This window comes from Canis aureus, chromosome 13 (genome assembly GCF_053574225.1).
Source record: "Canis aureus isolate CA01 chromosome 13, VMU_Caureus_v.1.0, whole genome shotgun sequence".
NCBI classification, from domain to species: domain Eukaryota; kingdom Metazoa; phylum Chordata; class Mammalia; order Carnivora; family Canidae; genus Canis; species Canis aureus.
In genome coordinates this window covers 42,228,015-42,249,957 of record NC_135623.1, presented here as the reverse complement: position 1 = coordinate 42,249,957, position 21,943 = coordinate 42,228,015, and the positions used below count along the sequence as shown (strand labels likewise).

Here is a 21,943-nt window from a genome sequence, read left to right as displayed (position 1 = left end):
CCAACCCTCAGAATGGTTGGAGCCTATGGTATGGTAGGGCGTGAGGGAGGGAGAGGGATGGGAGAAAGATAAGGCTGGCCCTGGAGAATCAGGTCAGATTATACATGGTCTAGTGTGTCAATATTTTAGACTGGATTCTGCAGGTAGTGGGGACCAATCAATAGCTCTTCTGGGTAGGGATAGCCTAATCAGAAGTGTTTATGGAAGACAACTCGGGGAGCAGTGTGAAAAATTCTTGGGTAAATTTATGAGATTAAACTTAATGGTGATGAATGTAAATTCCTCTTTTCAAACATCAATTGTACTACCACCAGAGAGGTGTAACTTATCAGCCGTTCATGTGAAAAAAGACCTCAGGGTTTCAGTGGACTGTAATCTCAATGTGAGCCAACAATATATTATGACTGCTGTAAAAGCTAGTGCAATCTTAGGCTACGTTAATAGAATAATGTTTCAAACAAAGGAGAGACTAGTCCTTCTATTGTGTTCTCTCACCAAAGCATAGCTAGAATATTATGTTCAGGGCAAGATATTCCTATTTAGAGAAAGCCAAGAAGAACGGGTGAGAGCAGTTAGAAATCTCATTATATAATGAACAATTAACTTAGGATATTTTGCTTATGAGAGAGGATTTATGGATGTTCAGGAATTGCTAGCATTCTTCAGATGTTTGAAGAGGGATTAAATGGACTCTGATGCTTTCAGGAGGCAAGAATATGACCAAAGAAAGACTTTCTTAAAAACTTAGATGTATCCAAGAGACAAGGAGAGTTCCTTGAGCTTCTCATCTCAAGAAAGGTTTCAGCAAAGGCTAAGTGATCCCCAGCGAGAGATGTTACAGGGAGGATTCATGTACAGATTTAAAGGTTGGTTTAGGACTTGAGTATCTCACTCACCTCTGAACGCACAGATTATGCCATAGAGTGAGTAAATGACTAAGAAATTCCTTTAGACCCAAAGTTCTACAATAGCACAGGTCCTGGGAACCTAGCTAGCATTGCTTAGGTAGTCACATTAGGTCTTCCGGTTAGCGGGGCAGGAGCCCTCAATTTTGGTATAATCTTTTTGGGGGGAGATCTTGTTTTTTGCAAAGTGAGTGATCCTTCTTAACCCTTGAGCAAAAGGAAGTCACTTCACTGTTGAAGAAAAGAGTGGCGGGGGGAAAAAAGAAATGAGTCCCTACTCCCCAAGTCTCTATTTTGTAATCATAAAAATGACATTTTATCTGTAGCTTACAAAATAGCACTAGATGCAACGTGGTAGCACAAGTGCAGGAGTTGAAGGCCCATGTTTAGTCCATCACCAGGCTCTGGTGGTTCTGTCTCTAAGTTCGCTCTCACTTGTACTGGCACCACTTTAGCTCAAACTCACTTATCTCTCACTCAGACCTCTCAATAGCCTCTCTCTTTAAGTGATGGGCCTTAGATTCATTTGTAAATTGAATCAGTGTGAGAAAGCGTAAGATAGGGCATATATAAATGTGTTTTTTAAGTGGCTAAGTACTATATAAATACTAATTAATAATAATAATATAATTCAATTACATTATTAGTGAAGTAGGATTTGGGGGCCAGTTTATCTAGTCATTCAGCCGAATATGTGGCTTCCTACTATGTGTCTAGCACTATACCAACCTCTGAGGATAGAGCAGTAAGCAAAAATAGACAAAATGCATTCTAAAGCCTAGGCAATGATTTGCCAAAAAAATGTAGAGCACAAACCATTTGTGAGTTGGGGGTCTTTGCATATTAACACTGGTCAACTGTCCGCGTTTCCAAGAGCATTGAAGGTCTGTATTTTTATTTGGTACCTTTGGACAGACAGACAGAGAACATTAGCCTTGGGTCATTTAATAGTAGATAAAGTGAATATAAAGAATTATTTGCTTGTTATTAAAGCAGTAGCCAGGTGGTCTTCATAGGCAAAAATAGACTGGAAAGGAGTTAGATTTAGAGAAGAATGAACAAACCAGATGTACAAAGGGCACTTCATGTCTCTTCATTCCATATTTAGCCCTACATATCTACTGTGACTCTACAAATTCTTTTTAAACTATATTATGTCAAGTGCAAGATAAGGAATGAAGTTTTAAAAGATATTTTTAGATGGCAATGTTACAGTAAGGCACAAATATGAGCCTAAAGTAAAATTGCTTATCAAAACTGGGGGAAAAAATGTATCCACCTATACACCTTGTCAGTATTTCAAACTCAAGGAGGAATTTCCCAGTGATTCTAGTAAGAGGTTGCTTGGTAGCAAACTCAGAGCAAGCAAGCAGCTAGGTTCCTGGCTCTTGTCTGGATTCCCTATTTGGACCTGCCTTTATCCTTTTGCTAAGAACATATACTTTTTGTGATTATGTGGTGGCAGAAATGTTGTTAAGAGTAATGATCTGAAAATAATATGCCTCAAAAAGTCTCTCCTGAGGTCCTGTATAAGTTAGGGAGTTATAGTTAAAAGATTATCAGTTTGAAAGGATGTAACCAGGACTCATACACGCTTGTTTTCCTAGAACTTTATGAAACATGCACCAGGTGCACGTGGAAATTCACAGTTAAGAGTTCAATGATAAATTATTTCTGCTCCTTTTTAAAAAAGTCTACTTGATAAAGCATTTAGCTACTTCTAGATGGTCTAGAGGTGGTGTGAGGGTAATCAAGAGGACACATTACCTATGGAGTTAGCCCCTAGTACTGTTGTCCTCAAAGGCCATTTTAATCCCCTGGTCACTTTCCAGCCAGTCTCCTGCATCATTCGGATTGCTTCTTCCTTCTCCCCCTCTCTCAGATCGCAAGGAGGATGGATTCTCTTTTGTTAGGAGCTACTGAATCTTTAGACTGCTGCAGCCTCCCCTTAGGCCCCCAACCCTTTGTAACCCCAGCCTTACCTGTCAGTTTGCCTGTCAGTTTAGTTGGCACGTAACCAGAAATATTATTTTTTTCATGAACTAAACAATGACAGATGTTATGGAAATATGCAGATTTTACGACATTCAATTGAGATGTAAATGTGATTCTTCTTCCTCATCTCCCAAAGTAATGACATTGGAATTACAATCTTGCCTCCCTGTTTTACCATGATTGAAGGTGGGTGCTGAAGAGGTTTCATAAATGATATTCTAATAGAGAATTCATTTATTTCCTCTCACCCTACTGTCTCCACTCATCAACCTCATTTCTTCCCAAACTGCTGTATTGTAAGTACTATAAATCTTTTTAAAATCTGAATATTGCTTAGGTTATAGAAAAAAACTTTGAAATGCATTTGGATTAAATAAAATAAAATTAGAAAAAGGAATGCTCAGAAATTAAGAGTTTGTTTGACATCTTAGGGAGGAAAATGTCTGGAAAATGTTGTCATTGGTAGCTCACACATATAAATAAAACTGAGGTCATTTGCTACTCAACCATATAGTTTAGAAATTTTGTAATATGAAATGCCGCAAATATTTTACCTGGAGAATGAAAATTAAGCTGATAGTTGGCCTTAAATATTTGAAGGGCTTCCTTATTGAAGATAAAATAGGTTTATTTTTGTGTAGGTCCAAGACCAGTATTAGAAGTTATAGAGGACAGATTAACACAGAGAAACTTTTAAATAGTTAGAACCATGTAAAAGAAAAAAAAAAAAGAAACATGCTGCCTCATGAAGGTGTGGAATCTAGCAGAGAATGGATGGGTATCAGCTCTTCTAGAGGAAATGTTCTGCATTGAGAAATTTGGGTTAAATGGCCTTATGTTCTCTGATTTTTTTTTAATTTTAAAAATTATTTTGAGTTATCTTCTAGCAGCACTTCTGACAGAGCTCAGTTTTCAAGAATTAGGAGACAACTGACATCCTGTGTATTCTTGATTTTCTTACTCATTTTTTTATCCAGAGTACTCTGCACAATGCCTGACACGAAGTGTTCCCTCGGTTATGTCATGGTTAAATTAATAAATAAGTGATTCTTTTATTAAAAGGCTTAATGTCACAGAGACCTGGAATTTTAGAAACAAAAATGACACTAATGATAAGAGACACAATTAGAATTTATACTGGCAAGTTTGCAATCTATCCAGGTTGAAAATACCTTTTTTTTCTTTTCTAATGTATGAGAAAGAAATTCTCAAAAACTGAAATGAGACTGAATTTGTTGGCCTGTTTTTCTCTAGACATCAGAATTTCTATCATGGGCTTTTTGCTCTGTAAGCCCAATGGTTTAATCATCCTGAAAAACTCTGTATTTTTAGCTCTTCTCCAAATAACCTCTATTCTGGAGCAGAAGAAAACATAGACTAATTTTAAAGAATTTATTGTTTTCTATTTATGAATCTCATAAGTTAGGCCACCAGTCCTTTAGTCAAACTGTAACTTACTACATGTAGGCCAAAGTAGAGAGAATAATATATGGGTTTTTTGTTTGTTTGTTTGTTTGTTTGTTTGTTTTTGCTTTTTAAGCCAGTTACTGGTCTTTATTTCTGCAAGTCTCAGCTTTCGGTTCTCTTCCTTAATTTAACTCTTGTAACTAATCTTTAAATGTTAAACTAGAACTTAATGGGAAAAGGTATATGAGATTCATCTCTACTGGAAAAACTTTTCATGGTAGTGATTAATCCTATCTTCAAGGTCTCCTACAAATGCAGGACTAAGTGGCCCTAGGCTACCTAAGCACTACAGTAATAGCAAACATTTGTCTGTGGTTTATAGAAAGTTGGGAGGTCCCTTTGAAGTCTATTTGTTTGGTAGCCAAAATCTCCCCACCAGGGTAACAGTGTTTAAAGTTTGATTTTTTTTTAAACCTTAATCAGGACATTTTGGTTGTCTTGAATAAAAAGTTGAAAGCACATTCTAATGTAGGGTTTGCATTATGGAAATCCCTCAATTGGCACACACATGTTCAACAAGAAAGCTAGTTTTAAAGTCAAACTAATTGCCAACTATGGTTTTCTGTGGCATCCAGTTAGGAAAAGTGTTTATTTTTAACATTATTGTAATATTTTTAACAAAATGTTTATTTTTAATGCATATATACATGCATTTTAATAAGGAAAATTAATTGAAGGGATAAACAGAAGAGGATAAAAACATTTTAAAGCCTTTAATGTGAAAAAAAAAATGGCTGCAAACTTTTGCCCCAATGGGTAATTTCATTCACATTTGGCCCTTTTAGGGTTTAAAAGTTGTCTTACTCTTAAAGAAGGAGATAAAAGATAAGAACTATGTATTTATAGAAATGTAAATATAGTTAGGCAGATCCAGAGAATTTCTGGATATTAACAATGTTTAGATATTAACAATTTATCTTTTTTTCTAATGAGACTAGATTTTATGAGTAAACTGGAAATCCAAGGATGACTTCTTTAGTGCCCTTCATTTAAAGGAATATCTGTACTGTCCTACTGCAGGAAAATTCACTTTTACTATATGCATAATTTCACATTATTCATTAAATTACCTTGATATTACAGTTAAGTGGCTGACTCATAAAAGAGTATAAATAGCTTTGTTCTGATCATGTTGAATGGTAGCAGAGACAAAGTGAAATCCTAGGAACTTTTAATTCAGTAAGCAAAACTGTCTTCCAGAGATGTTATAATTTCATCTTCTTTAGACAAAAAAGGATATCAGCAACACTATAGTTTTTGCTACTTAAGTACTAAGTACACCTCCAAATGCAACAAATTATATCAAAAGCAATTTCATTTGCATGTGTCATTTGCTCAAGGGAAAAACCTCAAGTAGATTCCTCAACCCTTTAGGAAGGAAGGTGACATGGGTCAAGAAGGAATAAGAAAGAAAGATAATTATATTTAAGTATTCAAATGGATCTCCTCAAAATCAGAAAAGTTTTTCCTTTTCTCTCATTTCTGACACTTCAGAAGTTGCAACATTTTGGAAGCTATCAGTTTGAAATGAGATTTCTGCTTCTGCTCCTGAAGTATTAACTACTATGATAAGTACCTTCTCACATTAAAAAAACTAGAAAACCAGAAAAAAAAAAAAACAACTGATGCAATTGTTTCAGACATTGGACAACAGATAGCATAAGACTGATTTCTGAGACAGGGAGAACAAACATGGCAAGCCCTGTGATTGCCCAGCTTGCTAAGGAGGCATTTCCAAGCTACAGCACAGGAAGGGAACCATAGTCCAATGGTCTCATGGAGTTGAGGAGACAGAGATCAGTGCTGAAAGAGGCCAAAGCAGCTAGGATTTGTGGGACACAATACGGGAGAAGAGGGTACAGAATAAAGGGAGAAATCTGCAAAAAAAAAAAAAAAAGAAAAAAGAAAAAAAAAAAAGAAATCTGCAGATCTGTAGAGAGCTCCTCAAATCTGTGGGTAAATACTGAAGTGTGTATGTGTGAGCTAAAACTCTATGAGAGTGGGGAAAGAACCTCCAGAAAGTAATAGCTAGCTCAACAATTCCTAGTATTGGGATCCCTGGGTGGCGTAGCAGTTTGGCGCCTGCCTTTGGCCCAGGGCGTGATCCTGGAGACCCGGGATCAAATCCCACATCAGGCTCCCGGTGCTTGGAGCCTGCTTCTCCCTCTGCCTATGTCTCTGCCTCTCTCTCTCTCTCTCTGTGACTATCATAAATAATAAATAAAAGAAAAAAAAAAAAACAATTCCTAGTATTCCCATAAGATAGGGACTAGTTCATGTTCCTACTATCCAAAGTGGGAAGACCTCATAATTCACAGGCACTGTGCAGAGTCCTCAGATGGCCTTAGTAGAGGAATTAGATTAGCTCTAGAATAAAAGCTAGACTGGATTCATCCTAAAAATTTAAAACAACCTCAAAAGTATTAAACTGACCCCAAGTAAATCAACTGTATGTCAGAACAAAGTCTAATCCTTCTTAGAGAAATGCAACAAAATCCACCAACCAATAATATAAAATTCACCATGTCTAATGTTCATTCAAAAATTAACAGGCATGAAAACATCACTTCTGACTAGAAGAAAAATCAATTAATAGAAACACACCCAGAAATAACATAACTGGTAGGATAAGCAGATAAGGGCATTAAAGCAGCTATTATCAATATATTTCACATATTCAACAAACATGTTGAAGACAGAAATAAATGATATAAAAAAACCCAAATGGAACTTCCAAAGATGTAAAATGCAATATCTGAAATGAAAATGTACTACAAGGAATTAATAGCAGATGAGATAGTGCAGAAAAAAGGTTGGTGAATCTGAGGGCAGAGTACTAGAAACTATAAGCTAATGAAGCACACAGAGAAAAGAGAATTGAATAAAAAGAGCACTGGTAAACTGTGGGACAATATTGGGTGGTCCAACATTCATGTAACTAAAGTCTAAAAGGAGAAACAAAGGACCAAAAAAATCTTTAAAAGGATTGTAGGCAAAATTGACTGAAATGGTAAATCTACAGATCTAAGAAGCTCCACAAATCTCAAACAAAAGAATTATAAAGAAAACCATATCAAACAGAGTTATCAAGGTGATTCAATGAAGAAAGGATAGTCTTTTCAACAAATGATACTGGAATAATTGGACATCTATTTGCAAAAAAGAAAAAGATCTCAACACTCAGTTCACATCATACAGAAAAATAAACTTGAAGTGGACTATAAACCTAAATGTAAGAGCTGAAACTATACAATTTCTAGAAGAAAACATGGAAGAGAATATCTTTGACCTTGAGTGAAGATAGCATTTTTTAGATGGCACACAAAACACATAGTGTAAAAGGAAAATATTGATAAACTGAATTTCATAAAAATTTAAAACTTTTGCTTTTAAGACACTATTAAGAAAGTGAAAAGACAAGTCACAGACTGGGAGAAAATATTTGCAAATCATACCTCTGAATATATATTTATGTATCAGAATTTATAAAGAACTCCTAACTCAGAAACAATAAGGAAAAAACATGGGCAAAATATTTGAACAGACACTTCATCAGAGAAGATGTATGTCAAATAAGCAGATAAAAGATGTTCAACACCATTAGTTAACAGGGAAACACACATTAAAATCACAGTGAGATGGTATGAGCACTGGGTGTTATATGTCGGCAAATCAAACCTAAATAAAAACAAATGAAAAAAAATAAAAAATAAAAATAAATCACAATGAGACACCGTTTACATTCACTATCAAGCCTAAAATTAAGAAGACTGACAATAACAAGTGTTGGTAAGGTATTATGACAGCTAACCTTTTATCATACGTTGCTAGTAGAGATGCAAAATAGTGCAATCACCTTAGAAAACAGGCTTGTAGTTCCTTATAAAGTTAAATATGCTCTTACCATACCACCTGGCAATTCCTCTCCTAAATACCCATGAGAAATAACTTATGTTCTCACAATGACTTCTGTGTGAATGCCCATAGCACTTTATGCGTAATAGCCCAAATCTGCAAATAACCCAAATGTCGAGCAACTGATGAATGAATAAACAAACTGCCAAAATTCTTCAATCACTTCTTTCTTGCTTCCATTTCCTTGTCCCCTATTCTTTCTTGAAAGCTCTACAGACTGTCCTTTATTCCATTTAGGCTCTCAAAAGTCTTCTGTAAGCCAGCCAAACCCCAAAAGTTTTCGTCGTCTTTCTTGCCTCCTCAGTTGCATTTGCCATCATTAATTACATTTTCTGTCTGTGCATTCTCACTTTCTTTGGCTCTTACAATGATGAATTTTCATTATTTTCCTACATTTCACCCTGATCCTTTTATTATTATTATTATTATTATTATTATTATTATTATTATTATTATTATTTCTGGCTTGTCTCTTCCCTTCTGCCCTCTAACTATGAGTGGCCCCTAAGGCTTAGCCTTTAGTCCTTGGTGTTCATTCTGATATTCGTTTCTTTGCCCCTCACATGTGGCTGTTCTGCTCACCTTGCCTTCCTTCTCCCACCATGGTTCATGCTCTTCTCTTTGTGAGATTTATTCTCCTGAAAGGAAGCTCTGATCATTTCACTCCCCTGATCACCTTATTAAGATCTTCAATTATTCCATAACCAATTATTATTATTATTAGTGGTCATAATATCAAACTTGGATCCCAACAACCTGTGTTCAAATGCTAGCTCTGCCACTTACTAACTTGGTGACCATGGACAAGTCAATGAACATCTTCTCAAAGTTTCCGTATCTGAAAAATAGGAATGAATAACACTATACCATAGTTTTACTGTAAGGGTGAAATGAGATAAATAAAAATACAGGCAGTTCATAAAGTGTAAATCATTATTAAGCATGAGTATGATCTTTTGACAAACATGTTGACTCATATGTTTATCCAGCATTGGCTATACAGCAGTGGGCAAGCAGAAAAGGCACTCTGCAAGGGAAACTGACAGTCTAGAAAGGAATACAACAATTAAAATAGACATGTTAAGTTCTACAACTGAAAGAAATAATAGGTGCTTGAGGTGGCACTTAGGAAGAACATCTCATGTAGGCTTGCAGTGGAGAGGAATGGTGAAGAAAGCTTCCTGAATAAAATGACATTTAAGATGACATCTAAAAGACAGGTTAAGAGTGGGCCAAGGAAGGGAGTAGAGCAGTGCGTGTCAATGACAAAGAGGGTGGAAAGTATTTCTGACAGGGGGAATAGTGAAAGCAAAGACCAGGAAGGGAGAGGGACCAAAGAGCTTTCTAGGAACAGAAAGGAGTCCAGTATGATTAGAGTATAAAGTGGTACAAAAAGAGGGAGCAAGAGTTGGAAGTGATGGGACACTGTGAAAGCAAAGAGATTATGCATGCAATTGGCAGCACAAGTCAGGCAAATAGAAGGTATTGGTGACCCAAGGTGAAGTAGAGTGTATTCTGAATGGTGGGCCAAACAAGCATGGTGATAAGAAACAGAGGTGATCAAGATTGGGAAGTTACCCAGGGAGACAGGCAATCCGCATTGAAGAGGCCCATCAATGAATCCTAGCCACTGAGCTGCATTCACTGATAGGGCTCAAAGAAAGAAGATTGGCAAAAACAAGGCAGGCCCCCAGGAAAAGGCTATTAATCAATTGTATTTATAAAGAGCGGTGCTTTTTCAAAGGCATTTCTACATATGATACCTTTTTTAAAAAATTCACTGCATCCCTGTGAACCAATTGGAAGCAAGTATCATTACTTTTATCAAGGATCTGGTTAGTTACATCCATTACTAGAATAAAGGAGGTACTGTTAGTCTATCCATTATTAGGAAGACGAGTGGAAGTGTGATCAATTGTATGTTATATTTTCTTTAAGCACAGGTTTCTTTAATCGTATGTTATATTTTCTTTAATTTTAAATTTAACTTTAATCCAGGAATGGCTAGCTGCCAAACATGTATAGAGTGGGATATAGTAGAAAAATCATTGGATTGGAAGTCAGGAAACTGGGTTCCAGTCATAGCTGTCACAAGCCTGTCGGTTGACTTTTGGCAAGTCACTTTCAGTCCTCTGTGCCCCAGTTTTCTCTAGTTGGACTAGATCATTCATTGGTAAGGACTTTTCTGACACTCAAATCCTATGATTCCAAGTACTGAGGGAAAAAGGAAAAGCTAGGATTCCAAATGTATTGGAGATTTTTATATTTTATTTTTAGCCCCAATCTTTATTTTTATTTTGGTTTTCTCTCTTGTTTCTTGTCCTTCCTTGCAGTTCTGTCACTTTCCTTGCCCCTGAAGATATTTAAGAAGCTGCCTTTCATCACTTTAGAACTGTAAATATGCCCTTGAAACATGCAAAGAGGCTTTTGTGTACTTCCAAATCGAGGTTATTATCGTACAAGTAAGTCACTTGAGTGCACTGCATTCCTCAGCTTGCTCCATTGAAAGCTTTATTAGGTTATATTGTCCTATCTTAGAAGGACTAGTTGAGTAGATAAGACTCTCCCACTTTAAAAGGTGGGCTATCTGATCAAACAGGGTGCCTAATGCTCCAGAATGTAAGCAAAAAGGATTTTGGTCCTGCCCAAGAGACAGACACACTTCTCAAGACAAGTAGGTGCTCCACTTAAAGTGGCACAGTCAAGGACGAATGTTCTAAAATTAAACCAACCAGCTGCTCAGCTGCAGACGCCCACCTGTCAATTATGCTATCTTCTCCTTGTCCAGCCTTCTCCCTCCATGAAACCCAAACTCCCACTCACTGAAACCCTTTAAAAGCCTGAAACGTCACATATTTTCTCAAAGGTGCCTATCCAAAAAGCAGGAAACCTGTTTCAAGAACATACTAGGATATATGTACTCACTCAAAGAACCTGTGCTTTTTCATCTCAAATACCTATGACTTCAACTTAAATGGTGCCAACAACTAGCCTCAGAAGTCAATTAATATAAAACCTTCCTTGTTAGTGGGGTGACAATATAGAACTGGAATGCGTGAATCCTACTAAATCTCAGGAACTTGATATTTAATATCAGGTTTGATATTGAATAAACAGTAGATAACGAAGCTTGATAAATGTAGAAATGGAGATAAATATATCAGTTTCCATGCTTAGGTCTTAGGTATACCATCCACCTAACAAGAAATGGAACAGTTGTCAATGTGTAACAATATTTAACCGAATTAACCAGATGCTATTTGTAAACAATTAGCAAACAACCACATAAAACAAATGAATACAATTGGAAATATTTCTCAATATAGATGTTATTCTAACTGGGCTTAAATAGAGTAAGGAAGAACTATGATTATTTTTCTTCTACAGAAATCATTTTTAGTGCTGATTTGTCTTTTTATTATATTAGGCCAGAGATCCAGGATTCCTCTCTAAATATGCTGTCATTCTTGCAGTGGGTGTAAGTTTATTCCTGAAAATACATTATTCAAATTTAGCACTCAAGAAGTATTTATTTTATTTATTTTTAAAGATTTTATTTATTGTTCATGAGAGACACAGAAAGAGGCAAAGACATAGGCAGAGGGAGACTTGATCCCAGGACTCCGGGATCACGACTTGAGCAGACACTCAACCACTGAGCCACCCAGGTGCCCTTCAAAAAGTATTTTAATTTTTACTAATATTAAATTCATTTTTTCTATAAAGTAAAATTTTACTAGTCATGTTGAATATGGTATAAGATTAGCATGTAGTAAGATATTTTGTAAGATAATAGTTTATTGTGAATTACCATGTACCTAGTATATCCTCTTATGAATAAAATGCACATTATATGAATATTTTATTATATATGCATTTTTTAATCTTTACTTTTCTGAAATATTTATTTATTTATTTATTTATTTATTTATTTATTTATTTTTGAGAGAAAGGGAGCATGAGTAAGAAGGAGAGGCAGAGGCTTAGGACCCTGGATCATGACCTGAGCCAAAGACTGATGTTCAACCAACTTAGCCACCCTGGTGCCCAATTTTATTTTATTTATATTATTATTCTTATATCACAAAATTAAAATAAATTTGTCTTAACATAATTCTATAATGACTCACTCCTTCAATACATTTTTTAAAGATTTATTTATTTATTTATTTATTTGAGAGAGAGAGAGAGAGAGAGAGAGAGAAAGGAGAGAGAATCTCAAGCAGACTCCATGCAGAGTGTAGAGCCCAACATGGGGCTCAATTGGAAGCTTAGCCAACTGAGCCACTCAGGTGCCCCAATACATATTATTGAGAATCTATAAGACATGGTATTAGATGAGAATATAAAGATGAATCAAAACATAGCATAAACATAAAAAATATAAGATAGACAAGTATAACAGGTATCATAAATTATAAAGAAAGTTATAGTGAGGGTTACCCATTTATTAAAAGGTACAAATTACTAAAATAGAATTATTTTTTAAAAGATTTTATTTATTTACTCATGAGAGACACACAGAGAGAGAGAGAGAGAGAGAGAGGCAGAGACACAGGCAGAGGGAGAAGCAGGCTTCATGCAGGGAGCCTGATGTGGGACTCGATCCCGGGACTCCAGGATATGCCCTGGGCTGAAGGCAGGCGCTAAACTGCTGAGCCACCCAGGGATCCCCTAAAATAGAATTATTGAAGAAACTTAGAAAATTTAGATATTTATATTTTAAATTACTTTTCACATTTCTTAGCTTGAGATACCAGTAAGAAAACTAATTTGTTTTTCCAGGATTTTTAATCTACTAAATCTGACCATACTTCTATTATTATCAAACTCCCAGGGGCACCTGGGTGGCTTAGTCAGTTAAGTACCTTTAGCTCAGGTCATAGTCCCAGAGTCCTGGGATCATTCCTGCATCAGGCTCGCTGCTCAGTGGGGAGCCTGCTTTGCCCTCTCCCTCTGCCATCCATGCTCATTCTTTCTCTCAAATAAATAAAATCTCTACTAAAAAGTCAATATGTCATTTCTAGAAATTTTTATATAAAAATAAGGGCTTGGGGCACCTGGGTGGTGCAGTTAGTTAAGCAACTGACTTGATTTCGCTCAGGTCATGATCTCAGGATTCTGGAATCAAGCCCCACATCAGACTCCATGCTCAGAACAGAGTCCACTTCAGACTCTCTCCCTCTCCTTTTGTCCCTCCCACTTGTGCTGTCTCTCTCTCTCTCAAATAAACAAGTCTTAAAAAAAATAAGGGCTTAATCGAGTTACAGTTTTATAAATTGTACTTCAGAAAAGTTAAGCTGCCTTTGTGTTTTAGACTTTAGCTCTTATCCAACATGCAGTAACAAGAACCAAACTAACCCTGCTGCCTAAAACAACTAAAAAAAAAATGGATGAAATATATGAAACAACTGTTTTCAGATTTTGGATATCAGGTAGCAGAGAACAGTGATCCCTGAAAGAGCAAAAGCAAATGAGATGAGCTCTATGACTGTCCCAGTTTATTATCTGGAAAGAGCTTCCAGGCTGGGGTGCAGAGAGCAGGAACCTAGGAGGAGGCTAATGGATTTTTTTAATTAAAGAGCTGAGAGTCTGGAAGGAAAGATGACTAGAGTTTGCAAGGCAGGGTATGAGAGAGGAGAGCAGAATACTGGAAGAGACTTCCAGTATATTGATAAACACAGTTGTGTAAGAAAACTACTGAGGCCAAAGAAAGAACTACCCTAAAAGAGAGAAGAAGCAAATCCTCAGAGGTTATAAGGACGAGGAGTAGTCAGCTGGAGTGGAAAATCTTGTAATTCAACCTTGTAATAGTAATTAGAAGGGTACTGCTTCAATAAAAGGGCAGAATTAGCCCTATACTAAAGGATACATCAGTCCCACCTAACAAAACTTAAAAGCAAGCCTCAAAACGATTGAGCTATTTTCAAGTAATCTAATTGCATCTCAGAAGGAAGCTCAAGAATACAAAAGTATTCAGCACTCAACAAGATAAAATTCACAGCATTTTGCAACAAACCAAGCCATGCAAAAAAGCAGGGAAATATAACCCATAATGAATGTAAACATTAATAGAAACAGATCCACAAGTGATGCAAATGATGGAATTAGGAGTCAAGAACATTACAACAGTTATAACTATGTTTCTTGGGCAGCCCCTGTGGCGCAGTGGTTTGGTGCTGCCTGTAGCCTAGGGTGTGATCCTGATGGCCCGGGATCGAGTCCTATGTTGGGCTCCCTGCATGGAGCCTGCTTCTCCCTCTGCCTCTCTCTCTCTCTCTCTCTCTCTGTGTGTCTCTATGAATAAATAAATAAAAATCTTAAAAAAAAACTATGTTTCTTATGTTCAAGAGTGTAGAGGAAAGATTGACCATGTTAAGCAGAGCATGAAAAATATAGCAAAAATCTAAGCTGAACTTTCACTATTGAAAAATATAATGTCTGAGATGAAAAATACATTGAATTGGGATCCCTGGGTGGCGCAGCGGTTTGGCGCCTGCCTTTGGCCCAGGGCGCGATCCTGGAGACCCGGGATCGAATCCCACATCGGGCTCCTGGTGCATGGAGCCTGCTTCTCCCTCTGCCTGTGTGTCTCTGCCTCTCTCTCTCTCTCTGTGACTATCATAAATAAATAAAAATTTAAAAAAATACATTGAATGGAGGAAAAAAGAAAAATACATCGAATGGGATTAGTAGAAGAGAAGATTTGTGAAGTTCACTACAGAGTAATAGAAGTGATTCAATATGAAACATGGGGGAAGAAAGACAGATCAATCAATCAATCAATCAATCAATCAGTGAGCTGAGGAATAATTTCAAGCAGTCTAATGTATGTGTAGTTGGAGTCCACAAAGGAGAGAGGAAAAAGGAAGGGAATAGAAAAAAATATGAATGAATGAATGAAAGAAAGAAAGAAAGGCTGTAGTTTTTCTAAATTTGATTGTAACTATAAATCCACAGATCCAAGAAGTACAACAAGCCTTAAACACAGAAACAAGAAGAAAAATATCCCAAGGCACATCATAATTAATTTGTTTAATAAGAAATAATAAAGAGAAAATCTTAAAGCAGCCAGATGAAAAAATAACTCATGATGAACAGAAGAACAAATGTAAGAATGAAACCTTTTTGACAGAAACAAAGCAAGGCAAAAAACAGTGGGGCAGGTCCTGAAAGTACTGATAGAAAAAAAATTATCAACCTACAGTTCTATACCCAGTAAATATATCTTTTAAAAATTAAGATGAAATAAATACTTTTCAGACATAGAAGAGAAAAAAGTTCATTAACCAGCAGATTTTCATTACAGGAAATATTGAAAGAAGTCCGTCAGGCAGAAGAAAAATGATGTCAAATAGATATCTGGATCTATATACACAAAGGAGTGAAAATCATCAAAAAGGGAAAATAAGTGGATACATGCAAAATACTTTTTTTTCTTATTTTAAAAATCTTTTTAAAAGATAATTGAGGGACACTTGGCTTAGAGCATGTGACTCTTGACCTTGGGGTCATGAATTTGAGCCCAAACATTGGAGATAGAGTTTACTTAAAAAATAAAATAAAATAAAAATAAAAATAAATAAATAAATAAATAAATAAATAAATAAATAAATAAAAGATAATTGACTTGTTAGAGCAAAAATATTAATGTGTTCTGAAGTTTGTATTATATATAGAAGTCAAATGTATGACAACAATGGAGCACTGGTTGAAAGGAGGAAAGGGGACTACGGTGTTCTAAGTTTCTTATGCTATATGTGAAGTAATAAATAGTACCTAAGGATAGACTGTATTAAGTTAAGGATGTATACTATAAACTCTAAAGCAACCACTGTTTTTTTTTTAAAGTTACAACTAATAAACAAAAAAGGAAATAAAAAGGACCCTAATATTATCAATCCAAAAGACAATAGAAAAAAAAGAGGAATAGAATATAAACAAAAACCAAAAATCAGATTTAAACACAACCATATCAACAGTCACATTGAATGTAAATGATCTAAACACTCCAATTAAAGGAGTAGGTTATCAAATTGGATAAAATTTTTTAAAAGATGCAACTGAGGAAATTCACATTTATTTTTAAGTAGGCTCCATGCTGGGAGCATGGGGTTTGAGCTCAGGACCCTGAGATCAAGACCTGAGCTGAAATCAAGGGTTGGGTACTTAACTGACTGAGCCACCCAGGTGCCCCAAGAAATTAACTTTAAATATAAAGACATAACTGGGGTGGGGTGCCTGGGTGGTTCAGTTGGTTAAGTGTCCAACTCTTGATTTCAGCTCAGATCTTGATCTCAGGGTTGTGAGATCAAGCCTACATTGGGCTCCATACTTAGTGGGGAGTCTTCTTGAGATTCTCTCCTCTTCCCTCCACCCCACCCACTGCTATAAATAAATAAATAAATAAATAAATTAATTAATTAAATACAAAAGCATAATTCAGTTAAAAGTAAAAGAATGGGAGGCACCTGGGTGGCTCAGTGGTTGAGCATCTGCCTTTGGTTCAAGTTGTGATTCTGGAGTTTGGGGATCAAGTCCCCCATCAGGCTTCCCACAGGGAGCCTGCTTTTCCCTCTAACTGTGTCTCTGCCTCTCTTTGTGTCTCTTATGAATAAATACAATTTTAAAAAATCTTAAAAAAATAAAATAAATTTAAAAATAAAAGTAAAAGAATAGAAAAAGACATACCATGCTAACACTAATAAAAGAAAGCTTTTGGTAGTGACTATATTATTGTTAGAAAAAGTAGATTTCAGATCAAAGCGTATTACCAGAGATAAAGAGGGACATTTCATATTGATAAAGGAGCTAACTTATCAAGAGAATATAACAATCCTAAATGTTTATGGACCTAATAGCAAGGCTTCAGAATACATGAAGCAAAAACGGCAAGAAGAAACAGATGAGTTGAAAAAATATAGTTGGGAGTTTTCCAGGTCTTTTTCTCTATAATTGGTAAAACAAGTAGAGAAAATCAGTAAGGATACAGAGATTTGATTAATACTGCCAACCAACTTAACCCAATTAATTAACATTTATATAATAGTTTACCAAATACAGTAGCATACACAATCCTTTCAAGGGCACAAGGACCATTTATCAAGATAGACCGTAAAACAAATACTGATAAATATAAAAGAATCAAATCATACAAAGTATGTTCTCTGATCACAAAAGCATTAAATTAGAAATCAATAACAGGAGGTATCAGGGAAATCTACAAATATTTAGAAATTGGATAACATACTTTTGAATAATTCATGGGTCAAAAAGGAAATGAAACGGGAAATTAGAAAGGATTTTGATCTGAAAACACAACATATCAAAATTTATTGGATACAACTGAAGAAGTATTTGGTGAGGAGGGGAAGGCCTCAAATCAATGATCTACAGTTCTATTTTAAGAAACTAGTAAAAGAAAAAAAAACTAGTAAAAGAAGAGAAAATTAAACGCAAGTAAGTAAAAGAGAGTAATAGAAGTAAAAGCAAAAATGAAATAGAAAAACACGAGAAAAACCAGTGAAAGTAAAATGCTTTCTTGAGAACATGAAGATTCAAGAATTTTAAAAACCCATTAAAGAACGATTGCAGTTATGATCCTAAAGTTTCCAGTTTTAGTAAATAAGAAAACTAGACCAGAAACCATCCAAAAGACCTAATATTTCTATGTGTCTGGGTGCTTAATCATGCCTGTCTGAACCATTTTCTTAAGAATATGAAAGATCTTGTGTGCTCTTGAAGAAAAGGAAACCATAAAACCATTTGAAATGTATTACATATTTTTACATAGGTATTTATACATAATATGTGTGTGTTCATATACTTTTCATCAGGAGTGCAGAACTTGTGGTAAAAACATTTTGCTTTTTTATTCTTCCAAATCCTTTTTTTTTTTTTAAGATTTTATTTATTTATTCATGAGAGACACACACACAGAGAGGTAGAGAGAGAGGCAGAGGGAAAAGCAGGCTCCATGCAGGGAGCCCAATATGAGACTCGATCCTGGGTCTCCAGGATCACATCCTGGGCCGAAGGCAGATGCTCAACCGCTGAGCCACCCAGGCATCCGTATTCTTCTAAATCCTGTTCCCTATTTCATTTCTCCTTTTTAAAAATACTATTTGGAAAAATAGTTCATTCACTTATTCATTCAATGTAATCATGAAATGCTATAATATGCCAGAGACTGTGGGACATGCTGGGGAACACAGCTGTTAGCCAGACAAACAAGATTCCTGCCCATTGAGCAGAGTCTATTATGTGATACAGACAAGTAAATACGCAATAACATTTACTAATGTGAAAGTGCTATCATGGAAAGACAAGTGCCAACAGAATCCACAAGATGGGTAATCAACTTGGATCTGAAATATTCCTCAAGCTAGTAGCTAAAAAGAATTTTTAAAAATGTGATAACTAAGTTTCTTAAGTTATTGTGATCTAATAACATAGGTGATAAAATTTTAGTTATGGAGCAATATTTAGGGTATGAGTTTGATACTAACAGAATCCCTTGACTATTATGTATCTAATATTTACTCTACTTCTTATTCTGTCCATATCGTGTTAATACTCTGTTGAAAGTTTCATCTCAGAGTAAAAATAAGTCATATGGAATACTATTTTAACTAATTTTCAGTATTAGTGAGCATCAGAAAAGAAAACATATAGGTAATTCTAACCTGTTCGCAACTTTTTAAGGATCTCTCTTGTTAGACTTGGGCATAAGAAATGGCATAACCTAAGGTAAAAATCCAGATCCTTAGGAAAGTTTGAGGTATTCCAGGCTTAGAAAGTGTGGCAAGACCAGAGAAATGGGAAGATTCTACAGATTAGGTAGGAAAGGGCCTATGATTCATTCAGAAGCTCAGCTATGTTTTTAAATTATGCATTTCCTTGAAACCACTGATTTCACTTTTGGAAATATATCTTCAGGATATTATTATAAACTTCTGCATTTTACCTATATAATTGTTCACTGGAATTGGTTATATTGAAAAGCTGGAGACAATCTAGATGCCTAACAACAGCAGCCTGGTTAAATAAATTATATCATATCACACAATGGATTTCTAAACAGATTTTTACATTATGTAGGAGCGTTTCTCAAACTTTATTGTGCGTCAGAATCATCTGGAAGGCTTGTTGAAACCCAGACTGCTGGGCCCCACCTCCAGAGCTTCTGAACATTCAGCCTGGTATAGGGCTCAAGAATTTGCATTTCTGGGGCACCAGGGTGGCTTAGTCGGTTGAGCACCTGACTCTTGGTTTTGGACCAGGTTACGATCTCATGGTAGTGGGGCTGTGTTCCATATCAGGCTCTGTGCTTGGCACAGAGTATGCTTCAGATTCTCTCTCCCTCTTCCTCTCCCTCCTGCTCTCTCTCTCTCTCTCTCTCAAATAAATAAATAAATAAATAAATAGAATTTACCCTTCTAACTAGTTCCCAGTTTGATGCTGATGTTCTTGGTTTGGGGGCCACACTTTGAGAACCACTGATGTAGAGATATTTTTATTGAGTTGGAAAAAATTCACACAGTATTGTCAAGTTGAAACAAAGCTGTCTACATTATATTCTATATGTATATATACAGAAGTTTAGGTGGGAAAATATTGTGGAGTTGGTGTTATTTCTGCCTGTCTTGGGGAACTCATTGTAGATACTTAGTGTCCCCTACATTCTGAGTGACAGATTTCTCTATAGTGAGAGTATTAATCACTGAAACATAATCAGCTTTCTTAATTTGAAAAATAAGGTCAGGAAGTCCTGGCCAATAGCACTAACAAGCTGGAAACATCAAAACAGGCTTGATCTTAGTTCCGCTCTGGCTTTCTAACTATGTCTTGTCAGGAGCATATCTTCAGAGGCAGCCCTTGACAGAGGAACAGTGATGGGCTCATAGATACATCCTGCTCCTGATGGGGACAAAAACAGAAGTGGCTGATAGGATAGGAGGGCTTCTACACTGTTTCTTACTTCATTTTAGTAGTGGCATGCAGGCTTCTTCTGGAGATGTTTGAAGAAAAACTGGGTGGGACCCAAAGGGCGACCTGCCAGAAGTTTGAAGCATCTGGATTGGCGCACTCTGTTTCCTGACGAAGGGTAGATCCATTTCCCAGAGTATCAGATTAAGGCGTCTCCTTTCTGGAAAAAAGATTTCATGGTTTAAATTCCCGTTCACTTTTGTGTCTGTGGCACTTTGTTGTCTCCTTTCCAGCATGCAGCCTCAGGGGTCATGATGTCCCTTCCCTGCTGATATCCGTGTGCCAACTGCGGTGTCATGCACACTGAGCACAGAGCCGCCATTCAGCTTCCACAGTCTGGGTTCAGGAAGCAAGAGACCTTCTAAGTTCCTACAAACCTTGATGGGTCTTCCTCCAGCCTTGCATGTGCTAAGCAATTCTAATGGGGAAGGGACTATATGGGGGGCTGAGGGGAGGGAACTTGGGTAAATGTCAAGGGTAAATATGTGATAGGAACAGAGAGAGCAAATAGTTGCTACCAATGTTGAGGAAAAGGAAGGGTGGGCTGCAATTTAGAGAAGTATGCTATAGGCTTTTTGGTGGAACACTTAAACTTGGTTATCACTGTGGCCTTTTCCATGCCCTTGCATTACTCTGGTTGATAATCCAGGAGGGAGCCACATTATTGGTTTTATTTAGAGTTCTTCACCGATGTATAACAGAGTGCCAGTATTTGGGGTATCATGAAAAATAAGCCCCATTTAAAACTCACAATGGATTCGGTGTTTTTTATTTGTTTAATGATTCAAATGTAAAATTACGCTGGGATATAGGCTTTCATTAAAAGAGATATTACTTCTAGACACTGGGTGTTACATGCCACTGATGAATCACTGAACTCTACCTCTGAAACTAATAATACACTATAGGTTCATTAATTGAGTTTAACTAAAATAATTTTCTTTTAAAAAATTAAAAAGTGGGACTCCTGGGTGGCTCAGTGGTTGAGTGTCTGCCTTGGGCTCAGGGCGTGATCCCGGGGTCCTGGGATCAAGTCCCACATCGGGCTCCCTACAGGGAGCCTGCTTCTCTGTCCGCCTGTGTCTCTGCCTCTCTCTGTGTCTCAAAATAAATAAAAAAGTAAAAAGTGAAAGAGATAGTACCTCTATATTGACTTTCAAGTAGGTGACATATTATTTGTTGGAAAATTTTATTCCATATGTTGTTTTCTCCCACTTTACATGTGAATAAATGGGGCAGAATATTGTTAAAGCTTTGGGTACAACTTTTTTCAAGTTTTGCAAGTTCAAAAATAGCTAGAAATGCAGAAACTGATTAATGATTCAGTTATTTATAACTGTTTTTATAATACACGTTCCTACCTCTTCCCTCCTAGTGCTATAATTTGAATTCAGTGTCTGAATCCCTTTAAGACCTTGAATGCCAAGAACAATGTTATAATCAATCAATTCCTTTACCAAATGTTATAATTAATCAATTCATGTTATAACCCATTCATTTACCAAAAATTTATTGACTATTGACTGTGTACCAGGCACTGTCCTGGGATTAGTGATTACCCTTAAGAAGTTTACTTTCTAGACTGCGAAGATGGTAAATCATTAGAGCTACCACTACAGTATGTCAATTGGGAATATGCACTAAGAACAAAAATGAGGCAAGGCTGTTATAAG

The 21,943-nt window shown here is 36.2% G+C and overlaps 1 protein-coding gene and 1 long non-coding RNA gene across 6 annotated transcripts in view; one reads left to right on the top strand and one right to left on the bottom strand.

Moving 5' to 3' along the window:
* The window catches only part of LOC144282353 (uncharacterized), a 179,181-nt gene that overhangs the window by 13,497 nt on the left and 143,741 nt on the right, over window positions 1-21,943 (bottom strand). Inside the window, exons 7-8 of one of the 3 annotated variants that reach the window (XR_013350771.1) lie at window positions 20,263-20,430; window positions 9,009-9,120 (exon numbers count right to left, since the gene is read on the bottom strand). This is a non-coding gene — a long non-coding RNA (uncharacterized LOC144282353). Of the gene's footprint in view, window positions 1-9,008; window positions 9,121-19,254; window positions 20,431-21,943 lie in introns of those variants that run through there. The other 2 variants (XR_013350770.1, XR_013350769.1) reach the window with 2 other exon arrangements.
* NTN4 (netrin 4) overlaps window positions 1-21,943 on the top strand; it is a 124,431-nt gene that overhangs the window by 17,885 nt on the left and 84,603 nt on the right. The window lies entirely within an intron of this gene.